Below are 24,438 nucleotides of genomic sequence, written 5' to 3' on the forward strand. Positions count from 1 at the left end.
TATATATATATATATATATAAGAGTTAGATCATATGAACCCATTCATGAGAATACATAAAATATTAAACCTTTTTTCAGCTTTGTATAACGTAGCTGTAGGATTTGGAAATAAATTTAAGGTTGAAAAAGTCAAGTCAAAACAATGGTGGCTTTCTGGTGCATACTCAGAATGACTTATTCAGGCTATGGGAATTGATGGGAATGTTAGGAATTAATCAGAATTTGCTCTTGGTAAGAGGGTCAACCATACGGTAAATGCCAAAGCTGTGACTTTAAAATGGCAAAGGTATTCATCCTCTGTTTCTCACCCAGCCACTTGCTGTATGCTTTTAAATTTCATACACACGTTTTCAGTTGTCCAGCTATTATTTCTCTCCGTGTTGGTGAACTTTAAAGTCTGCTAAGCTCTATTTGCCTTGTCATTCAATGTCATTTCGTTTAATTCACCAAAGTGGCAAGGCAATGAACTGTCAGAAATTCCACCAGCTGGTCTTGACCAGTGCGTCCAGTGTTCAGAACTCCTCAGCAGAAAATTGTATTTCTTTGTAAGAGACGGGCTCACATTGTTCCGAAGCAGAGAGGCGAGTGTGCTTTCTATTGCAGATGTGGCTACTTTCCTCTGGTTCGGACAGGTTTTGTGGAGTGAAATTTCACTGAAAATGTCACGGTGTTTGAGTATGAATGAAGCTTTCCACATCCATGAATCTATTATAGCAATAATATATTCTATAATGAGGTCTCTGCTGCAATGCCATTATTTTCTGTCCAAGCCGCAATGCTGACACTCGCAATCATCGTCACCTTAAAGGTCGGTTATCATCAGACTAATGCCTAAAGTACAGTACGTTCTCTTCCATCTTAATAGATAGCCATGCTTCATGGCAATGACTAAATATGAATTAAAGGGCACAAACATGAGGCGTTCACTTTACATCACACTCTTTTACAAAAAATAATTTACTGCATCAGTACATATCACATTCTGCAAATGATTATGTCCAATTAAACTTGGTTCGATGAGTTCAAACAGCCCTACACTGATTGAAATAATTACATCTATTAAGATATTTATTTTTAGGCTTAAATCACAGCTCTGTGTCTAGATGATTTTTACAACAAATTGCTCCGAGCCAAACTTTTTCCTTGAGTTAAGTTCTGCAAAAACTCACAAATGTTTCCTGAATTCAGCCAGATGGGTTGATTTTTTTATTCTGACAAAGGTGCTGATGTTGGAGGGGTTTTAACAGCTTTTCGCTGTGGAACTTGTATTGTTTCAAATAAATCCATATGGCTTCCTGAGCTTTCTGAGTAATGGTGATCAATTTTTAATGAAGCTTTTCTAGCTAGGGTTTTTTTTAAGTGTTCATAACGTCTTATGCAAATGTTCATCACTATAATTAGATTCTTGTCTTTGCATGTATGGGCCATTTTCACAAAAACTGCAGATGAAAAATGAGTCACATTTACATTTTAATTCATGTTGATTTATATGCACTGCTCCAAATAAATAAGTACTTACAAATACTTACATTAATCAGGTAGACCAAAAAAAGACTCCCAATGGGATGCTGCTGTTTCTGTGTCTGCTTGATGTCTAAGCAGGTCATTTTCTAACAGCCATACCAGCTTGATAATCTAACCAACAGAAATAGCTGAGGGCATTTTTTTATGTGGATTCATTATCCTGTGAGTTACAACTTGAGTGTAAAGTCACACTGAATCTAAACATATGTGTGTCTTTGTGTTCAGATTAGACTGATTGAGATTAAGTTATGACTCTGAGAAGGAGTACAAATTTAACGCAAATGGTGGCAATCGATACGTATAAGGGCTTAGATGTATGTGTTCATTATCGGGACAAACTGCAATTACTGACTTCCCGCTGTTTTTTAGAACACTGGCATGCACCTGTCTCTTGCAGTATTTTTGCCTCACATCTTTAGTCTCTGTGCCAATCAGAGACAATTACGTTAAGGAATTGGCCATTTATAGCAAATAAACTTAGCACAAAAAGTAAAGAAATTTGTGTTTGGTAGATTATTTCTCTGTGGTAACAATGCTTTTTGGCAATAACTCTTATACCATTGGAAAGCCTGTTTAGTTCCCTTTCAAATGGTGCCCCATTTGTAAGGAACATGCATTTGTGGGATGAGCAGCAGCGCTGAGTATGTGGGTTGCACTCATGAAAGATTTGCCAAATCTTCTCTGCCAATGCCAAACAGATTATTCTGCCATTGACTCGTTTGGTGGATTGGATGATTCTGCCTACAGCAGTTGGATCGTAGGGTCAAAGTGTGGAGAAGATGCGGAGAGCGCTATGCTGATTGCTGCACTGACAGAGTAACACCTTTTGGTGGAGGCAGGGTGGCATCTCCCTCACTGGAAAAACGAGGCTTGTCATCATTGGAGGAAATCTCAATGCAGAGAGATATAGAGATGAGATTCTGCAACCAGTGGCAATCCCATATCTCCACAGTCTGGGACCGAACTCTATCCTTCAAGAGTACAACGCTCGCCCCCACAGACAGGGTTTATCAGAGACTACCTCCAGAATGTGGGAGTGGAGAAGATGGAATGGCCTGCCAGCAGTCCTGACCTCAACCCCATTGAACACTTGTGGGATCAGCTTGGGCGTGCTGTTCGTGCCAGAGTGACCAACACAACCATGTTGGCTGACTAGCGACAAATGCTGGTTGAAGAATGGGATTACATCCCACAGCAGTATGTGACCAGGCTGGTGACCAGCATGAGGAGGAGGTGCCAGGCTGTTGTGGCTGTGTATGGTTCTTCCACACGCTACTGAGGCTCCTGTTTGTGAAATGAATAAATTGTTAAATTGCCAATATGTCTTGTTTCTTCAAACTTCAATCATCCAATCCACCAAACACCAAACGAGTCAATGGCAGAATAAGCTGTTTGGCATTGGCAGAGAAGATTTGGCAAATCTTTCATGGGCGCAACCCACATATTCAGCGCTGCTGCTCATCCCACAAATGCATGTTCCTTACAAATGGGGCACCATTTGAAAGGGAACTAAACAGGCTTTCCAATGGTATAAGACTTATTGCCAAAAAGCATTGTTACCACAGAGAAATAATCTACCAAACACAAATTTCCTTACTTTTTGTGCTAAGTTTAGTTATACAGTTAGATTTGGCTGTACAGCTCTGCTGTTTGAGTGAGCTCTCAATGAATCCCAGCACCGCTGATAATTCTGCTGAGAAACCTGATGCCCCATGTTAAACACATAGATGAACAATAAATCTAGGTTAAATCAACCTTATGACAAAACACGTAGGAGAGTAAAAACAAAACATTTAAAATTTGCACTCAGAAAGTGTTCACACGCCTGTGTTCTGAATGTGAAGTCCCAGAAAAAATATTCACAAAATGTTACACTTCATGAGATTGTATGGTCCGGATTGACTTGCCTTTCGGTTCGGACCCGGACACTGGTCCGAACTTGCACAAGCCCTGGGGTCCGTTCCAAGAAGGAGGTTTAACAAACTCTGAGTCTAACCCTGATGTCTGAGTTGATTTACCCTGAGATGGGAAACAAAGAGTTTTTGGTTCCACAACAGCTGATATGAGTTGGTTCAATCAACTCAGAGTAGGTTCACGCGCGTGCACCACCACAATAAAAAGGCAGCATGAATGGAGCCATGATACTACGATTCACCATGGTAACAACCACAAACAAACGGGTCGGCGGAAATACTCATGCGCACAAACAGCGAGTTTGAACATGTATTTAGTTAAAAAAGCAACACAGCGGCTGCTGCAAAAGAGAGAGAATTTGCGTGGGAGAAAATTGCTGCTAGAGTAAATGTGTATATTCCAATATAGTGTATATCATTTTTAATCATAAGTATAGCCTAATATTACTGGTGTAATGGTATTGAACCTATAATCTATTTACTACTACAGGATCTCTGTTTTTTAACCAGCCTGCTCCTCTGGCCACTATGCCTAGTCCTGTCATTTCTCCACCTGGTAGTGAGCCAGAGACTTATGTGACTGTTTTCCAGTACCTAGCTAAATGTGCTAGACGGTCTGGGGAGGCCGAAGCCGCTAGATTACTAGCTGGTGATCAACGGTCCAGTTCGCCTTCCTGCAGCTCTCCTGAGCAGTCCTTTGAAGGGACCCGTCTGGCCATATTTTCTGGGAACCGTGGAGGCCGCAAGAGAGGACGTGGTCGACATGATCCCCGACGCCATGCACTGGTTCAACCGCTCTCCAGTGGGCCGGATCCCGGGTTGTCCAGTGGACCAGAGCTCGTGTTGTCCAGTGGACCGAAGCACGTGTTGTCTAGCAGACCTAAGCACATGTTGTCCAGCGGTCCCAAGTGGTGCGGCAGTTCCGAGCCGAGCAGCGGTCCAGAACGTCCGCTGACGTGAAGCATTCCAGAGCCAGAGTGGACCAGTGTTCCTGAGACAGAGCAGACCACCGTTCCTGAGCCAGAGTGGACCAGCGTTCCTGAGCCAGACCGGACCAGCGTTCCTGAGCCAGAGTGGACCAGCGTTCCTGAGCCAGACCGGACCAGCGTTCCTGAGCCAGAGTGGACCAGTGTTCCAGAGCCAGAGCGAACCAGAGTTCGAGAGCCAGGGCGGACCTGTGTTCCTGAGCCCGTGCTGTGCAGCAAGCCTGATTCTGAGCTGTTCAGCGGACCCGAGCCTGTGCTGTCCGGCGGTTCTTGGCCCTAGGTCTCCGGCGGCCCAGAGTCCGTGCTGACCAGTGTTGCTGTTCCTGAGTCTGCCAGTGTTCCCGAGTCAGAGTTGACCATTGTTCCGGAGCTGACATGCAGCATTCCAGAACCTCCGCTGATGTCCAGCCTCAATATATTGACTTAATATCTCAAAATATTGACTCAGTATCTCAACATATTGACATAGTATCTCAGAATATAAACTAAGAATCTCAAAGTAAGATGAAACTTTAAAATACTGACTTAGAATCTCAAAATATAGACTTAATATCTCAAAATATGGATTTAACGGTAATTCTAAGCCAATAGTGTGTTCAGTCAGGTGGAGAGGACGGCAAAGTAGTGTTATTTTTAGCGGTTCCTACCGTAATTCTAAGCCTAGGAAATGTGTCTGTCAGTTGGGAAAAGAGACTTTTATGACTGTCAATATAGCCAGCATCTAACGTTAGCTACTCACAAGACAAGCGTCTAGCAACATTACTGTGGATGCTGCGGTCTCAGCCTGGCAACCTCCGTGAACTTCGTGCCTGGGGAAGAGGGGGCGGGAGCGACGTCTCTCTCCAGTATTTAGAATTTGTACGGTAGTAACTATTTTAAACACTAGCTCTCAGTATAACATATTGCACCTTTAAACCAATGACAAACGTCTTGGGCGGTGTTAAGTGCCGGACGGAACCGCTGCAAAATAGTCGTTTTTTGATACCCAGAGCGCCAAATATTGCCGCAGATGGGATTACGTTTTAATAAGTTGAAAGCCCCCTATGTCTGAGTGAGACGCAAAAAGAGAGTTTTTGCACCTGACCAAGCATCTGGGAGTGAGACTGTTTTGCAAAAGCTCAATTGTAGGATATAAGTATAATTTTAATATAATCGTTTAATGTCTGGAGCACCGCAAAATAAATGAAGTTTGCATCCATTATGTTGGGTAGCTTCAAATAAATTATTTACTTATTAAATTGTTCCTGGGGGCAATTGATTATCACTGGATGAAATAAAACAGTTAAACAAAAAAAGAAATAGTACAATTCATATCAAGGTACAGCTTGTATTGTGGTAGCCTATACCAAAGTAAAACCATGCAAACTCCACATGCATACAACAATGAAACCTAACTATAATTAAGTAATTTGATGGCTGGTGGGATTCATGAGTGCTTATATCCAATAAACCTCATATACCACCTCTAATACCAGTTAGAGGGAGCAATTCTTCATGGATAGATGTCACAGTATGCAGAGCCTGTCTTAATGCTCAGACAGTCATACAGTGTCTGCTTTGCCCCTATGATCTTACTGACCTCCTCAAGCGCACATGTGTGTAGTATAAACAAGAAGCCATGAACAAACATACAATTGACTAAACAAAGGGGTAAAGCATTCTGATCGTGGTTCATTCGATACCTACTGTGAGTACATTTACATGTAAATTACAACAGGGTAATGTTTTCTCAAATTACAAACAGCTTTTATGCCCTGACCGGAAATGACTCTTGTTTTTTTATTTAATGGTAAATTGCAACCGGGCGGAGCATTACTGCCACTTATTGTCGCCCCCAAAATATATACCAGCTTGTTTTCTCACTATCCGACCACAGTATAAAGGTACTTATTGAAAAAAACACATATATAAATTACATTTGTACAGTTCGGTGTTTGCCGTTTCAATCCCAACTGCTGCAGCTTCCTCACCCGCCACTTTCACAAGTTTAAAATTACGTTGGTGGTCCCGTGGCTTCCGCTAGGTAGCAAAGATGGCGACCGCTGTCCAGAAAAAGAACTGAAACACAACCTATCTGAGGTGCACCGAGGTAAAGGAACTGGGAACAAGAGAGACACACTGTCCCAACAGACGTCTACCTGTCTGTGTCAGCTCCATTCATCAGAGCCCTCCAGTGAGACTCACTTGTCAGTTAGTTTGTCAGTAATAATCATCAGTGCAATCAAAAATTAAATTTTCCTCACCATTTTGCCAAGAAAACTCTTGCAAAATACTGTTTTACTTTTTTAGAAAAACTAATAAGTCGAGCAAATACCAAGGGCTTATGATCCTCATCTCCCTCTTAGCTTCCCAAACCCAGTTAATTTGGTTGCAAACTTTCAGAACATTAATATAGCGGTAAACAAATATCTACTATGTAAAGATATAGTGAAATAATGGCACACTCCCTCTGTGTGTGTTGTAATATGTGCTTCTCTGTTCTTTGTTTTGTCAGCCGGTCTGGCTGTGTGTATATGTTGGTGCATGTGAGTGCCTCGTGCGTGTCAAATGTCAGAATGTCTTATATTTCCATGCCCCTGTGTTTTTTACCATAAGGAATTGATCCAAGCTGGAGTTTGTCCAATAACTTCTGTGACTGTGTAGGCCTTAAATTATGCCTGTGCCTGCATACTGAACTTGTGGATTCTGCTTACTTATAGAGCAGAGGAGCCATAACTGGTTGTAATAAGTGCAGCAGACTGTAGTTCGCCAGAGCACTGACACACTAATGTGGCCTTGAAGAGACCAGGAAATGCCAGAAGGTTGGAGACTCATTGTTCAAGATCTGGACAAAGAGTACAGTATTTCGGTGGTTCTTAAACTCTTTTCAATAATGCATCCCCTTTGAAATGTTTTTGGCAAGTACCCCCTAACCAGCACAACACATTTTGGTAGAAAGAAAATTCTTTATAAAGAGGTGGATTAAGGGCACTTTCACACCTATATTTTGGTAAACTCCGTGGGAGTCAGGGGTGAAGTTGCAACATTGTTGCATTTTTTTACTGGTTCGGTAAGTGTTCATAGTGCATTTTGGCAAATGCACCAAACATTACAAAACACAATCTCAAAGCTTGTCAAGGTTGCTTGTTTATTGGACAGAAAATCAGAGTGAAACTAATGGTCTCAGAGATAATGGAGAGACACCAAGATTTGCTTTTTTTAGAAGAAGGCAAACAATGTGAGCAGCTGAAAGACAGTGAGTGAATGAAAGGGCGGCCCTGATGAGAGAGAGATATGATGTTGATGAGTTTATGAATTTGAAAGTTATCAATCTTTAAATCATATATTAGTCCGTAAATTGTGTGCAAGGTTGAATGTGCAAGCTAGTAAATGCACTGTTTTTGGTTCAATTCATATAATTGGGTCGTTTCGGTTTCTCACCTGAAGTTAATTGAAATCTAGTGCACTTGAAAGCAATCTGAGAAAGGTTCAGTTTATTTGAAATATTAAAAAATACCTCCTGAGTACCCTGAATGTGGAACCCCATTTGAGAAACACTGCAGTATTTAATCAACTGGTGAAAAGTATTTTCTGTTTACTGGGACCCATTGACATTTAACCATGAAGTCGACCCCATAACAAATCAGTCATAAAGTCATCCTCCTAACAATCAATGCGTGTTGTCATAAAAATACATGTTTATGACTTTAATTAAGCTCTGTAATGGTTTCATTCTTTATTGATGATTGATCCTTGCTTTTATCAAACCTGATCAATTTACATTCCTGAGCCATTCAGTGCAAAATCAAAATCAAGGAACACTAAATCACCCGGAGTCAGAGCTCAGAGAACAGTTTCATATGCTGTCTCTGTGACAGAGCACAGCAGTGTGACAATGTGTTAGAGCTGCTCTGGGAGAACAGGATAGCAGTGCAGTCAATGACGTCATTGAATGGTAACTAAAGATTGGAGCTCTGATCATAGCAGAGCTTTTGAAATACCAACGAAATACCCACAGTAAACTTGAAATCTCTGCAACTTAAGAAAAGTCATGCAAATTGACTAAACAGCTTCATCAATTTGACACAAGCTGCATTTAGATTCAGATATTTGGTTTCATCAAGAAACCTCCATTAGCATTGCATTACACATACACTACAGTTAAAGCTGTAACATTACTTCATGGAAACTACACTTCTTAAACAGGCGAGACACTTAGTGATGGCCAAATGAAACTTCATGAAGCTTTGTGAACCATTTTCTTTATTTTCTGAGCCCACTAGATGGCGCTCTTGGTTTAAAGAAAAAGGCTCAATGAATGGTGACTCAGTGTGGTTTCAACCCTTTGTTGAACAGAGAGTGCCATCTAGTGGGCTCAGATAATAAAGAATATGGTTCATGAAGCTTCGTTAAGCTTCATTTGGCCATCACTAGAGATACTGTAGGAGTTGTATGGTTTTTACACGATATTTGCAACCCGTTTCAAAAACATATCTCCACACAATTATAGCATCATTGGACTGTATGAGCTACCGTTTGATCCTTATGCAGAGATGGGAAAGGAATAAATGGCGCACACTGAGGGGGTCTCCCATAGAAAAGTGCAGGGGGATGGGCTAGGTTGGAAGCTCACCTGGTGTCTGATGAAACACTGGATGAGGTCTATTCATCAGCCTGCCTCAGTGAGAGATAGCCCTGCCAGCACATCCACTGCTTACGACGGGCTACCTTGAATTAATAATGGCAGATCTGTGGGAGCGAGGGGGCGCCCCTGCCAATGACCACAGCTGAAATAGGATCCTCTCTCACTGGACTGCAAGGGAGTGTCATGCTGCATTTTTGGACTTTTTTTTCTCTCCAAAATTACAGCCATTACATTGTCTGCAAAGTTAAAGCTACTGTACTTGACATTCAGAACATTAATATAGCAGTAAACAAATATATAATCTAATATAAAGATATAGTTGAGTAATGGCGTCCCAAATCTTTTCACATCAAGGCCCTTTAAACTGACACAAATAGTCATCCATTCTGTCATTGTGTTACTTATGAATGGGATTATAGGGAAAATAAATGATTCCCCTTTTTGCCAGGACCCCTGGAACCCCCTCAATGACCCGTGTACACCAGTGCTTATAAAACTTAGTTACGTTAAGGACCCCTAACCTTACACAAATTAGACCACGGTGCCCCCATCTGATAGGATTTTTGCTTTTAGATGTTTATTCCATAATGTATGAAATCCATGACTAAAATCATCATACATTCTGTCATTGTGTTACTTAGGAAATGGAATTATTGTAAAATCCATTTCCAAGTGAACTGTGTACATTTGAGACACAAATTAGTGTCTTACTGTCTGACACACGTACTGACAACAACATCTATCCCTAATAACATCTTTCCCTACTAAATTCAAATATTACACCTAGAATTGTACTCATAATCGCTGTTACAGCTTACACTAAAACCCACTTTTCTCTCAGATCTATCACTCTGAGGTGTTTCCAGGAATCGGGACCTATCAAAAATCAAATGATGGTAAGATACCTGTGAAAGTGTTCACACTCCACATTGAATTTCAATGGGAATAACACATCAAAGTTAAGGAGACTACTGGCTCAAATCAAATGCTGAAACAAAATGTCCAAAACAAGACAGATAGTATCCCCAAGGACACAGTGTTGGGTGTAAAGCCTCTAAAAAAAGATGCAATGCCCACTTCCTTTTTATAAAAAATGACTGATCCGTGTAACATTCATGGGTCTGGAGATATGTCCAAATACTACTCATAGCAGCTGCTCGTCCCATAAAATGAAATATGTCCACATGTTTACAGTATTAGCGCTGTTTCGCTAACTTCCCTTTGACATCTGGAGAATTGCTAACACCAGCTAAATTAAACATCTGATTTGAAAGCCAACTGCTAAGTTAAAAGTCAATTCCCTCAAAACAAGGGCCAGTTCATACAGCTCAGAGATTTCTGAAGAAAAATGCCTGTAATCAAAGTCTTTCCCCCTTGAGTTTTACACCACATGTATAGATTTACACCAATACTCCCTAAAATACTAGGCTGGGAAAGCCCTAACGAACTTCTGGCAAATTTGAGATTTTCTCTGCAAGTCCGTCTGGCCATGAGCCCATTCAAGTCCATTTCCAATTTTTCCAAATCGAGGCACCAATCACAACCGTTGAGGCGGGCTTTACACCAATCACAACCGTTGAGGCGGGCTTTACACGATGATGATAACACAGCGACGGTAAGCAGCTTTTTGTTTACATTCAACATGACGGCCACCAAAGCGCAGCAAGCCGTTGATGCCGCTGTCGCTGCTACGTCACCCGGATCGTTGGTCTGATTGGTTGAAGGACTATCCAATTGCGCCCAGAGGCATTTGAGTGGCGTCCGTTGGTAACGCCCCCTTTGGAAATGGGCTGTGAATGAATCTTCCCCAGACCCACTCTCAGTTACAACTGAGAAGGGTCTGGTGTCAACCAGGCTAGTAAAATACACAAGTTCTCCAAATTAAATGGCAATACGTTGTATGTCCATGCCCATGACACATAGAAGGGTACGGCAGATATCTCCAACACTGGGCAACTCGCACCTAAACTATCTAATAGTGCTTTTCCATTACATGGTACCTGCTCGACTCGCCTCGACTCTACTCGCCTGTTTTGGTTTTCCATTACGAAAAAAAGTCCCTGGTACCTGCTAACAGGTACTTTTTTTAGTACCACCTCAGTCGAGGTTCCAAGCGAGCTGAGCCGATACCAAAAGGTGACATGAAAGCGACAGACGGGGGTGTCCTGAACAAACCCGCCATTTTTAAATAGTTTTTTGCTGCCTCCAGCTTCATTTGAAACAAAATGTGTCTTCTTGCTGTGGCAACAACAACACACCTTCGACGTTCTGTGTGTGTTGCGTTAGGTCACGGCAGTTTACTGCGGCGCTGCTATATAAGACGACCAGCCATGCTGAGGCGGTACTAACATCTGCAATGGAAAACGGACGCACAGTGCGTCGAGGCGGGTTAGAGTCGAGGTGAGTCGAGCAGGTACCATGTAATGGAAAAATGCCATAATAGATATGAAGTAAATGTAAAGTATGTATTTTTTTCTTTTAAGATCATTTTTTTGGCTTTTATTGCCTTTACTGATAGGACAGATTAAGTCAGGAAAGTGGGAGAAAGAGAGGGATGCACCAAAGGGCCGCAGGTCAGAACCATCCTGCGGTCGCTGCAACAAGGACTATGCCTCTGTACATTGGGCTCACACTCAACCAGGTGAGGTAACCAGGCGCCCCTAAAGTATGTATTTTTTGATTTGGGGGGTGAACTGTCCCTTTAAACAATATTAGTAGAATAACTAGTATTAACATTTCTTGGACTGTTTGGTTAAACAGTTAGGAGAAATGCGGCTGTCTCGGTTTCGGTTAGGGATTTTGTCTGATCTCCATTTCAAATAAAAAAAAAAAATCCCCAAAATGACATTCAGTGTCATTCAGTCTGAAAGAACAAACGAAATCAGTCTGCAGTACGTGTTTGGAAGAGACCAAATCAATCAAGGATAAAAGTGTACACTTTGAACAGTTTTTAATCCCTGCTAGAGCACTCAATAGTCTGATGCTTTGGACTGCACCTTGATTATTAATGTAGCGTCCTCCACATAAAGATGTGAGGCTGCCCTTTTACTTGGAATACTACTGAAAAACCCAGGCTTTAAAAGTAAGCTCTCCAAAGATGAATGGCTTGTCTAACTTGAAACAGGTTGCAATTTCCATATTTATGAAGACATTCATTTCTGTATTAAAGAATTAAGACCAAGCTTCTAACCTTTAGCAAACAACTGCATTATGAGCAGTGTGCTCGGAGCTACTGTATGTAATCCTCTCAGGTTGTGTACAAATCACCCTTCTTTGGCCAAAATAAACCTACATAAAATGTCAATAAATTTGTGAAAGCATAGTGTTTGGACAAAGAAGTCAGATAGAACCTTATAATTCTAAGGTCATGATTTATGTATGGAGCACATATTTATTACTCATGATTTTAGAATTGCGACACAACTTACATCTTATTAAAACCCATATGTACTGTGTAAACAGGGCTTTTCAAATGAGGATGTTCTTCCACCCGCAAAAAAATGATGACTTTGCCTGAAACAAGCTATGCATCCGCCCACGTGCGAGGTCCAGGCACACTGTAGTCCACTCTTCCTTCAAACAACCTGGGGTTGTCTGTAAATGAAACCATTCTCTTGCTTCCCTTACTACAGACAATAAAGCTGCCACAATGAGAGAAGTGCTTAAATAACTCTGAGCAGTGCAAATGAAAAACACATTTCAAGTTGCTCTGTGGCAGGGCGTGCACCGAAGACAAAGCGAGTTGAAGAGGCAATAAAGTTTCTTTCTATAGGATGCTCACTAACGAGATGAAAAAGAGATTAGCGCTTGATGCCTCACCTTTCATTTTCTGACAATTAGAAGTCGGTGTTTAACTCTGTGCAGGCCGTGGCAGCTCCCCTTGCTTTATGCAGGCAAAGATGTTACATTGTGTTTCTTCTGTCGCTCTCCCGTCCTCATCTCCAAATGGGTCGATTATGCAAGCAGCTCATAATGACCTCATAATTCAATGAATGAAATTGACCTATGCTGTGGTGCAGGTATGATGATGTGTTGGAATAAATGTTCCCCGGAGCCACAGCGGGATGTCCCTTCCATGATAAACCAGGGTGAACCAAGCAGCGACCGGCAGATCAATATCCCAGCATTCAAAGTGACCCAAAGGCTCAACCAGCTCATCTTCCCCATCCGTCTTTAGATTAATAATCTATAACCTAATCAATCCTCTTCCATTGATTACATCTAGCTCAGAAGGAAGGTGTGTGTGCGCCAGTTACCATTTGTTACTCCACAAATTAAACACAGCGGCAGTGGGATGCAGTTATTTGGTGACGTTAGATATTTTTGCTGTAGTATTTTCTTTTTTGCTTCTTTTGCAAAAGAATGGTGACAGGAAAATGCTGTAAACGCACCTCCAGGGCAGCAACAGCAAGGATTTACTGGGCTTTATATAATGGGGCTGGTAGTACATTGCCTCTAAAATAAAATGTGTAGGTGCACACTGGGTACAAATGTGTGCAGCCTCGCTTATCTTTAAGAACACAAGGAACATCTAATAGCATCTGCAGAAAACACACTCCTGACACAAAAAATCTATTTCTTTAATTATTTATTTTCTAATAACCTCACACGTCGAACACCACTGTGCCAAGAAGAACATCGGTTCAATATTGGATAGCTGCTTTAAATGTTAACTTTGAGATAAATATTTGAAACTACTCCGCTTGTTTGTGTTGAACTACCACATTGAGGATTTCTAAACTGTTTCACGTGAAAAGTCAAAATGAAAAAAAAAAAAATGAAAAGTCCAACACATTCTCACTCCCATCTCGTAAAATATGGACGCTTGGTCAGGTGCCTTCGTCGTCGCTTTAACTAAACATGCTTGCTTGGGACTATTGGCGTCCCTTTTGACACAGTTAGGTTAAGGAAAAGCTTGTGGGTTGGCTTACGTTTCCGTGACTCACGGGAATGGGACGATTGAGTTCAGGGAAAGGTCGTGGGTGGACTTACGTTTCTGTGACACACGGCAATAACAGGATGGTTAAAGACACACGTGGGACACAAACCCTGGTCTCCTGGGTGAAAGTCCTGTGTTCGACCCATCCACCACCCCGACCAACCTCTCTATGCAGAATTTCCCCCTTACATACTGCTCACTAAACCCCGTGTAGATGCTGCTCTCCCCGGTTTGTTCTACAAACACGCCTAAGGGTGCTTTTTTTGTAGCTTCAGACGCTGACAGCCACTGTCCAACTGTCCGTATTTTACGAGTTCGGAGTGAGTACGGGTTGAAAAGTCCTAGTATGTACCAAAACTCTGAGTCACTCCTCCTGTGATTGCAGCACATGCATGAACAATTACAAATGCATGATAAAATGCTGCCGCCAGGCTTTTAACTCGCACTAAAGCCTATTTCGCAGTGGACTAGTATTACCTGTATGGGACCTCTAGTAATTTGCAATAATTGCAGAGGACATTTGTGATCTTAACCCCCGTGAGAATGTCTGTAATTTGTCAAGTAAAAATTCCACAGAATATTACCTACTGTATTTCACGAAACACAGAGCATGCGCTGGCAATTATGAAGGAAAGCTTTGACATCATACGTGGGGTATAATGTCAGTGAATTTGAGTAAAATACAGACTATTTTTTTTTCAAATGACCACTGACTTCTTACAACAAGCTCTCTGTAAGAGATTAAAGATACTCTCAATGAGAAAATCATCTAAACACTTCAAAAAAAAGATTACGCATTTTTGATGAAGTGCCCCTTTAAAGAAGAATTTCTGCCACCCTTAGAGACATCAGGCATTCGATCAAAGGCATTGAATGATTAAATTCCCTCATGGAGATCATAAAGATTAGCCTAATCTGACTGCTATCAAAAATACTTTTTAAAAATGACTAAATGGACCCGAGTGCATATGAGCTGATCCTAGGGATACTGAGTGTTTACTCCACATTATGACGACTTCCGTTTTAAACACTTCACAAGAACTTTGCTTTTATCAAATTACAGATGGGAATCTATGTTAGGAAGCAAAACGTTAATTATATTCTTATCTCTATGAAAGGTGATGATTCATTCTTGGATAATATATGTTGTTTGTATATGTTGTTTGTATACCTGGAGTGGTAACAAAAATAATTTCCCCCTGGGATTATTAAAGTATTTCTGATTCTGATTCTGATACTTCTAATCAATTTATCTGCAAGTTCAGGTCCTTTTTAATATCGTAACTTGAAGAGTCTTTGCACACTTTACAAACCAGAGAAAACATCAATTTCTCCAACACACAATAACTCATGAAAATTGCCCTCATACATACAATTGGATAATGGGTTTAATATTTCTATGAATGATAAAACAGTGTATATTGTCGCTGCTGGAACAAAAACTATCCAAAACCGTTTTTTCAGGAAATGGAAGAAAATAAAAGCTAATTTGAAAACTTTGTATTGAGCTATTTACCTTTCAGTTAAAATACAGTCAAAATAATATCACCTCGTCACTGTTTAAATGAAAACCCACAGACAGACATAAATGTGACCAACACATACCGACCAATACCAACAGCGACAATATGTACAGTATATGTCTGCATATTTTCAACATCTTAAAGATACAAATGGGTGCAAATATTTAAAATACTATGTTTCCATGAAGGATCATCGTCTATGGTGAAGATACATGGCATAGAAAATGACAGTAGATATTGTACATCAGTGTATACCATGGTCATGGAGAACGTTCCAGAGCTTGTGCTATTCATACAATATGTTAAAGATTTGAATGGGTGCAAAATATGTATGGGCCAAACTTCTTGATTGCGATTTACCGTTCAGAATTTACCATATTTCAGCACCTCTGAAAATTAGATTATGAACTCAGGGCATGCTATGCCAATGCTGCAGGTCTACAGTGAGCGACTGTTGAGAGGATTAGCACCAAATACAAACAAAATAATCACAAGCCTCTAACAAATACTGGTATGTGGTTATCTCTCGCTAGGTGTTATGCTTTCATCTTCTGCTGTATACAGTATTTTAAAGGATTTTGTTCTTTACTCTCTAACATTTGGAGAGAGCGTGCAGCTGTGCTACGTGATTGTCTTTATGGCTGTCTTTAATCCTCCAGTAATTATTCCTGCCTCCTTCCCCAAACATGTCGACACCAATGTATCAGCTGAAGGAGAAATAGAGATATAATGAATGTGAGTTATTTGTCATTTTTCTCATACCAAACACGTATCGTTTGATTTAAGTGTAAGTGTGCATTTCATTGGATTTCATTCCATTCTATGCAAAAGATAAAAGTAAGCTTTAAATTCTGGCTTTATGTGCATAGTCTGCATGACCTGCAGCAGTTGTTCCTCTGGTCAAAATCATTTCACTACTTTTTATCGTTCCATATTCGCTCATACTAATTGTGTGTAATGATCTTTCTCTGATTGTGGTAATATCTAGAGAGTCCTGTTGGCTCTTGGTCTAATTGCCAAACTGATTGCTCATCTCACCCATCGCCCTAATAGGCTGACGCCACATGGATTGGTCATTGAGTGCAAATACCTTATTTTTGAGAGAAAATGAGCATGATGCCATTGGACTATCAGACCGTTGCAGTAAATTATGGCTTGGTTGAAATGACAGTGCTGTGGTGTATTATTGTAATTAGGAGAGCAGATCAGTGAACAGAGCCGGAGAGAGCGGGTCTACAAATACTCGTCTGGTTTGAGTTGATGACCTGCTGAATGAGCTAAAAGGGGCAATTTATCTGTCAAAAATGGCTCATGTATTGGCCACAATTATCGGCGAGGCTAAAATTTGAGATACATCGGCCCCAGACGTTATAGGGAGATACAGTGGTGTGTGTAATATGAAAGGTTGTGTCTGATTCTGCGAATGCAAAAATTATAATCACGACAACCAAATGCTTGAGTGTTTGCTAAGCCCTTTAGTAACTGTTGCTACACCTGTCAAGTTTTTGCACCTGTTCACTTTCCAATGGCACAGTGGCAAATGCACCACTTACAATTCTTTGTGACTTTTGAAACAATGGGTCTGTCTAGCCTGTCCTTCTAACCGTCAATTTTGCCAACTGACGCTGGCAGATTTTTCCAGTCAAGCAAGCTAATTTAGCCAATGTAGCATTTAGTTGAAAACACTGTATCTGGCTGACTTGTACTCAAAAGCGTAGATTTGCATATGGACGGTAGGGACATGGCCCTCCCAGTATTTTAGTTGGACGGAATGTCACTCAATATCACAACAATATTCGAGCGATCCCGTTTTTTATAAGGACAATGCATATTAATCAACATTTCTGTAAATGTGTGAGTGTTAACCAGCCGGCTAGTTCCTTTGATCACTGTACACCAGTTATTTTCTAGTTATTTTGATTTGGAAAAAGTGTGGCCTGGCAAGTTTGGTGTGATATATTTCCTCCGGTAGCTCTGTGTCTACTGTCTCTGTCAAAATAGAGATGAGTAGTGTCATGGCCGCACAGGCTCGGCCTGCTTCTGATTTGTTAATACTTGTGCAAGTCACCATGGCGCTAGCTACGAGCATGCACAGTAAGGCAATGCTACCCGACTCGAGGCCGACGGCTCCCGAAATAAACCCCAGACTGAAAGCCAAGTTCATTCATCTACTCACCAGAAACGGGATTTTAACCCGACGTTATTCATGTTATAATGTCGGCCCTGGAGGTAACGAGTCTCCCCTGGTTTTCTGATCACGGTTGGAAACAAAGCAATCAGGAAAGGTTAACACATTGAACATTTTAACAGCTTATTAACATGAGCTTGTTGCCCCTTGTGTGCTGATGCACTCATCTGTTGACATTTCCAAATGCCTTCCTACACTTGCTTAATAAAAGCTTTCCACACAAACAAACGTACATGTGTCATTAGTATGACCGGCCTCGGACATAAATATCTTAATGCCTGTCGGGCTCGGGTCGGGTTCGGTCATGGCTCTGTCGGACGCGGGCCAGGCTAGGACAGAAAAATTCGGCCTGATCCGGACTCTGATGCACAGAGACATTTATGCTCCATGTCTTGTTCGTTGCAGTATTGTCCAGAAGGCCAGGGGGCATACAAACAAAGTAATCTGCAAACTAGAAGGGCACTCAAAGAGCTCAGACCTCCGCCAAGGCATGCCTTATCTCACAATTTTAATACATTGTGAGTTTTCCCAGTCAGAAACTATTTATTTTCCCGATTATTTTGAGACTACATGAATGCAGCACAAACACCCTATCTTGCATTGTTAAAAAAAAGTGAAAGATAATTTGCTGCCACCAGCAATCAAGACACTCAAGACAATGCTTGTGTTCCAGAAGCACTAGAAATATGCGCCAGGTACCGCTGGCCGTTCAATAGCCCAGTCAGGAGCATCCAGTCAATTTTCTAAATTATATATCACATCACTACACTATTTTAACAAAATAAACACAACCACAAATCTTTGTCGTCCATAACTAGACTGGGTAAACCCAGCCCGATCTGCCGGCAATTTGATTATCCTTCCGTTACAAATCTGCGGGGACCAATCACAAATGGGCTTATCCACCTGGCGCGCTATTGGCGGGTTTAACACGATGATGATAGAGAAGAGACGGTAAGCAGCTTTTTGTTTACATTCAACATGACGGCCACCGAAGTGCAGCAACCCGTTCATGCCGCTGTTGCTGCTACGTAACCCGGATCGTTGGTCTGATTGGTTGAAGGACTATCCAACTGCGTACAGAGTCATTTGAACTATGCCCGTTGATCACGCCTCTTGTACAGTAGAAAATACAGAGACATAATGTTCAATCTTAAAAGATTGAGTTTGGTGTGGTGATAGCCAGACTAGTCCATAACTGGACTAAATGAAGAAGAAACCATTTAACTATGAAGAATACTTACTTTTATGGTAGAAGCCCACATATCCAGAAAAAGGACCAGAACAACGGAATCTGCAAGTTGGCCAGGTAAAATGCTCTTCTCCTGGTGTGGTATGATGCACGGCAATGAATAGAACAAAACCACGGCGCGGTCAGTTACGGGGTCAGTTACATCTACTTCTCAGTGCAGTGCCTCGGGTCCTTGTAATTTCTACTGCAACTGGAAGTGGCAATAGATTTTTAAGCTAAATGCCTGATATGTAAAATCTTAATGAAATGATCCATCAGAGCTGAAGGGTTGGTGAATGAGTCATTTGATATAGGGTGGTGTTATGTTGGCTTATAAATGCTGCCAGAGACAGACCCAGGTTCAACTCTAAAGCTTGTGAAGCCCATATCTGTCATTAGTTTATTATGAAGGAGTCATCACCTGTAGCTATGAAAGCCTTCAGGTCTGAAGAATGATGGTAATATAGCATCATCATAATAGTAATTCCGTTCACTGCATGAGCCCTATTAATCTTGTGTGAGTGAGAGTCACTGGAACTCATTGCTGTGATTAAAACTCACACACGACACTGTGACTGAATCATAATGCCAAAGTTTTGGAAACTGGTGTATTATCAGCAGAACCCCAAAGTGTTCCATATTAAATAAATACAATAATCTTCCGAATAAATTGAGAAAAGGCCTGTCATCATTTTTATAGACATTTTTTTCAATTAGCCCTTTTTCAAAAGCCTGTTTATTTTTCAGAATGTAAATGTTCCCAATCATATGTGAATATTTTTTTCATAATTGATTTATTGAACACGTTGGGACTCCATATAGGCTAACTTCATGGGCTGCTGCTAAAAGCAAAGCATTCTTCGCTTACGGATGTGTCCTGATGGGTTTTTTTCATCTGTCATCTCTCTTTATCTTAGATGAATAAATGCATTCAATTTGTCTTTTGCTTACTGAATTAATGGGCCCTTCTGCAGTACATGAGCCCTGGCTCCTCACTTGCATGTTATTTATGTTTTGCTACCTAATATTTCCCGTGCCATCTGTACTATTTCTTGTTCTGCAAATAGGTATATGCTAATATTGAAAGTACAGTTTCACTTTGTTGTTTTGCTTGTATGATAGGGAGGCTGCCAGCTAAATCATAAATGCAGTGTAAAGCACACGTTTCAGTATCGGCACATCTTTTGGCATCGCACACTGCTGCCAGTGGCCAGGAAGATTTGGACGGTTAATCCAGTTTCCCAGCATGTCATGCAGGTAACCCAACTGAAGGCCGTTTTACAGTCGCCGTAGCTGAGCTGGCGCGTGCCAATGTGATGTCAAAATGACGTAGATCTCGCTGGCGCTCCAGGATTTTGAGTGTGCGTCCGTCTTTTATGGTGAATGAAAGGCTTGATCCGACAAAGTAGGTCATCCAATCAAATCGAAGCATTGACGTCAATGCTGCTGCCAGTTCTGCCGTTGTTTACCTTTTTCTTCTTCTAGTCCGTAGAAATAGCAAAGTCGGTAGCCTTTCCTCATTAGCACTACCTCTGTTCAGGAGAAGACGTGCAACTAGTGTCGCGACCACCACGCGCGAGTATAAACAGTTACGGCGCTCCCATGACGTCACACTGGCTCTCGACAGGTCGGCTACGGCGACTGCAAAACGGACTTGAGTGTTGGTGAAAGGATGATGAGACTTAAAAGGTAATTTTGTTTTTTTTTCAACCTGTACACCATTTCCCCATGCATTTGCGTCTAATAGACTAATGTGACCAAAAATCTTTGCAATTGGTCCAGTATTGAGCAAGATCGCAGTGACCGGCCGGCGCGAACCGAGCTGCAATGTAACCTAATGTAGCAATTGTGCACCCTCGATTTTTGTCCACCAAAAGTGATTTTTTTTTTGCCACCGACAGAATTGAATTTTAATTAAAAGCGTCTGACAACAACATAAATCTCACAAGGTGACTTCTTGTACGAAGACAGCGGTGTGCAGAGTGGAATGCAAGTCGGGAGCCAGGTAGCCAGGTAGCCAGAGTTAAAAACAAAATTACCCTTTAAGATTTTATTTGGAGTCCATTGCACAGGCAAGGTGAGCAAACCCCAGGAACGATGACCCATGAAATCAAGGCGCGCACAACTGCCTCCACCTGGCCCCGTCCTCATTACAACATCTTGCAAAACAGGTAGGGTAGGTTCACAGAGGCTCCAAGGCTGAGAAGGGAAGTTCAACATTGAAACTGTATATATATATATACAGTCAGGTCCATAAATATTGGGACATCGACACAATTCTAATCTTTTTTGGCTCTATACACCACCACAATGGAGTTGAAATGAAACGAACAAGATGTGCTTTAACTGCAGACTTTCAGCTTTAATTTGAGGGTATTTACATCCAAATCAGGTGAACGGTGTAGGAATTACAACAGTTTGTATATGTGCCTCCCACTTTTTAAGGGACCAAAAGTAATGGGACAACTGGCTGCTCAGCTGTTCCATGGCCAGGTGTGTGTTATTCCCGTCATTATCCCATTTACAAGGAGCAGATAAAAGGTCGAGAGTTCATTTCAAGTGTGCTATTTACATTTGGAATCTGTTGCTGTCAACTCTCAATATGAGATCCAAAGAGCTGTCACTATCAGTGAAGCAAGCCATCATTAGGCTGAAAAATCTAAACAAACCCATCAGAGAGATAGCAGAAAACATTAGGTGTGGCCAAATCAACTGTTTGGAACATTCTTAAAAAGAAAGAACGCACCGGTGAGCTCAGCAACACCAAAAGACCCGGAAGACCACGGAAAACAACTGTGGTGGATGACCGAAGAATACTTTCCTGGTGAAGAAAACACCCTTCACAACAGTTGGCCAGATCAAGAACACTCTCCAGGAGGTAGGTGTATGTGTGTCAAAGTCAACAATCAAGAGAAGACTTCACCAGAGTGAATACAGAGGGTTCACTACAAGATGTAAACCATTGGTGAGCCTCAAAAAACAGGAAGGCCAGATTAGAGTTTGCCAAACAACATCTAAAAAAGCCTTCACATTTCTGGAACAACATCCTATGGACAGATGAGACAAAGATCAACTTATACCAGAGTGATGGGAAGAGAAGAGTATGGAGAAGGAAAGGAACTGCTCATGATCCAAAGCATACCACCTCATCAGTGAAGTATGGTGGTGGTAGTGTCATGGCGTGGGCATGTATGGCTGCCAATGGAACTGGTTCTCTTGTATTTATTAATGATGTGACTGCTGACAAAAGCAGCAGGATGAATTCTGAAGTGTTTCGGGCAATATTATCTGCTCATATTCAGCCAAATGCTTCAGAACTCATTGGACGGCACTTCACAGTGCAGATGGACAATGACCCGAAGCATACTGCGAAAGCAACCAAAGAGTCTTTTAAGGGAAAGAAGTGGAATGTTATGCAATGGCCAAGTCAATCACCTGACCTGAATCTGATTGAGCATGCATTTCACTTGCCGAAGACAAAACTGAAGGGAAAATGCCCCCAAGAACAAGCAGGAACTGAAGACAGTTGCAGTAGAGGCCTGGCAGAGCATCACCAGGGATGAAACCCAGCGTCTGGTGATGTCTATGCGTTCCAGACTTCAGGCTGTAATTGAATGCAAAGGATTTGCAACCAAGTATTAAAAAGTGAAAGTTTGATTTATGATTGTTAATCTGTCCCATTACTTTTGGTCCCTTAAAAAGTGGGAGGCACATATACAAACTGTTGTAATTCCTACACCGTTCACCTGATTTGGATGTAAATACCCTCAAATTAAAGCTGAAAGTCTGCAGTTAAAGCACATCTTGTTCGTTTCATTTCAACTCCATTGTGGTGGTGTATAGAGCCAAAAAGATTAGAATTGTGTCGATGTCCCAATATTTATGGACCTGACTGTATATATATATATATATATATATATATATATATATATATGCAAAAAAAACACTGGTTATCACAAATGCCAGTAATCCCAGTGTGAAGTTAGATGAAAGGGTTTCTGTGGACGTCTTTTGATTTAGTCTCTGCATGTATAAAAAAGCCAGGTAATCAGACATTGTTAAGCCTGCTTAAAAAATGCAAATTGCTTGCTTTTAGTTTCATAACAAAGAGTAAATAGGAACAGGTCTTCTTGTCCCAATGAGCTGTGATGGACTCTGCGAGATGAGGAAGCAAATTCCTCTTCAAAGCAAATTGAATAGAATTGATTCCGTCCCATCCTCTGCGAGAGCACAGCTTCAAAGAGAATGTTTCTCCCAGGTTTTGTAACCAGCCTCATCTCACTGAAGCAAAACCACATCCCCTGTGTTGTGTATGTGATCCAATAAACATGTAATTAATTAATTCCTCTTAAAGACTGAGTTAAAGACAAGTCTGTTCAATCAAATCCTTTGAGCATGTCGAATTTGGATAAGTCCAATTCCCCACTAAAGCTAATGATTAATCACATTTATTACCCACTGTGTTCATGAATAGAATGTCCCATTGACACACATGGTGAACCCTTCTTAACCGTTAACCCACATCCCCCGTTGATGCAGACTTTGCTTGTGGATAAGTATTCTTGAATAGATCCACTCAAAGTTCAAGACCTTTGATAAAAGGTTGAATAAATCTGCATAGCCTTAACCTGTTTAGTAATGACAGAGTGTGTTCAAAGATACCAAAGAAAGAAGAACGATAAACAAAAGCAAAATATACTTTGAGATTTTCTTAATATTTGTTAGAGATCTAAGAAAACACTTGGCAAAGTATAATGGCCTTCACTGTTTGAACTAGAGTTAAATGAAATGTTACCAAACATAAATAAGATTTCTTTCTTACACTACATACTACATCAAATTCTATTTATTTGTTTTCGTTTGAGGGACTTTTTTAAGCTATACACAGTGCGTTCAATGTAATGCTCCAAAGAAGTATAGTAGTATTTATGGAATCGGTAGCTATCCTTGTACGGCTTTCAGATATCAGTCAATTAAAGGTCCTGGAAGGCTAAAAGTAGTACTATCTTAGCTGAACAATACAGGGACCATTGCATTCTTAAAGTTCTATGTGTCCATAAGCCCGAAGCTTTTGCATGTTTCTTCTTCATTTATTGAGAAGCTCTCAGGAATTGCTTTAATGCTCAGCTCTGTCAGTGTGAAGAGAAGGCCGGCAGCCATTCAAGTAGTCGGTTGAATCCAGTTTCGCCTGCAGGTAATAGGAATCTATTTGTCCCCTCCACCACTCGCTGTGCATCGAGCACTATGCATACAATGGTGCTTTGTAGTGACGGAACAAAACCTTGAGGTCATTGAAAGAACCTGTTACGTGAAGCATGCATGCTCAGTCATGCGCATCACCTGTAGCACCTCCGCTTATAGTCATCTGAAAGAGGAAATATTGAAGAGTGATAACAATGAAGAAGAGCATTGTTTTGTTGAGATGTGCACACATCTGCACATCAAGTTGGATCCAAACACAGTAATGTAAATCATGCATGAGTTGTAGTTGCTATTGGGTGTGTCTGTT

The sequence above is a fragment of the Sander vitreus genome, chromosome 11 (assembly GCF_031162955.1).
Source record: "Sander vitreus isolate 19-12246 chromosome 11, sanVit1, whole genome shotgun sequence".
NCBI lineage: Eukaryota > Metazoa > Chordata > Actinopteri > Perciformes > Percidae > Sander > Sander vitreus.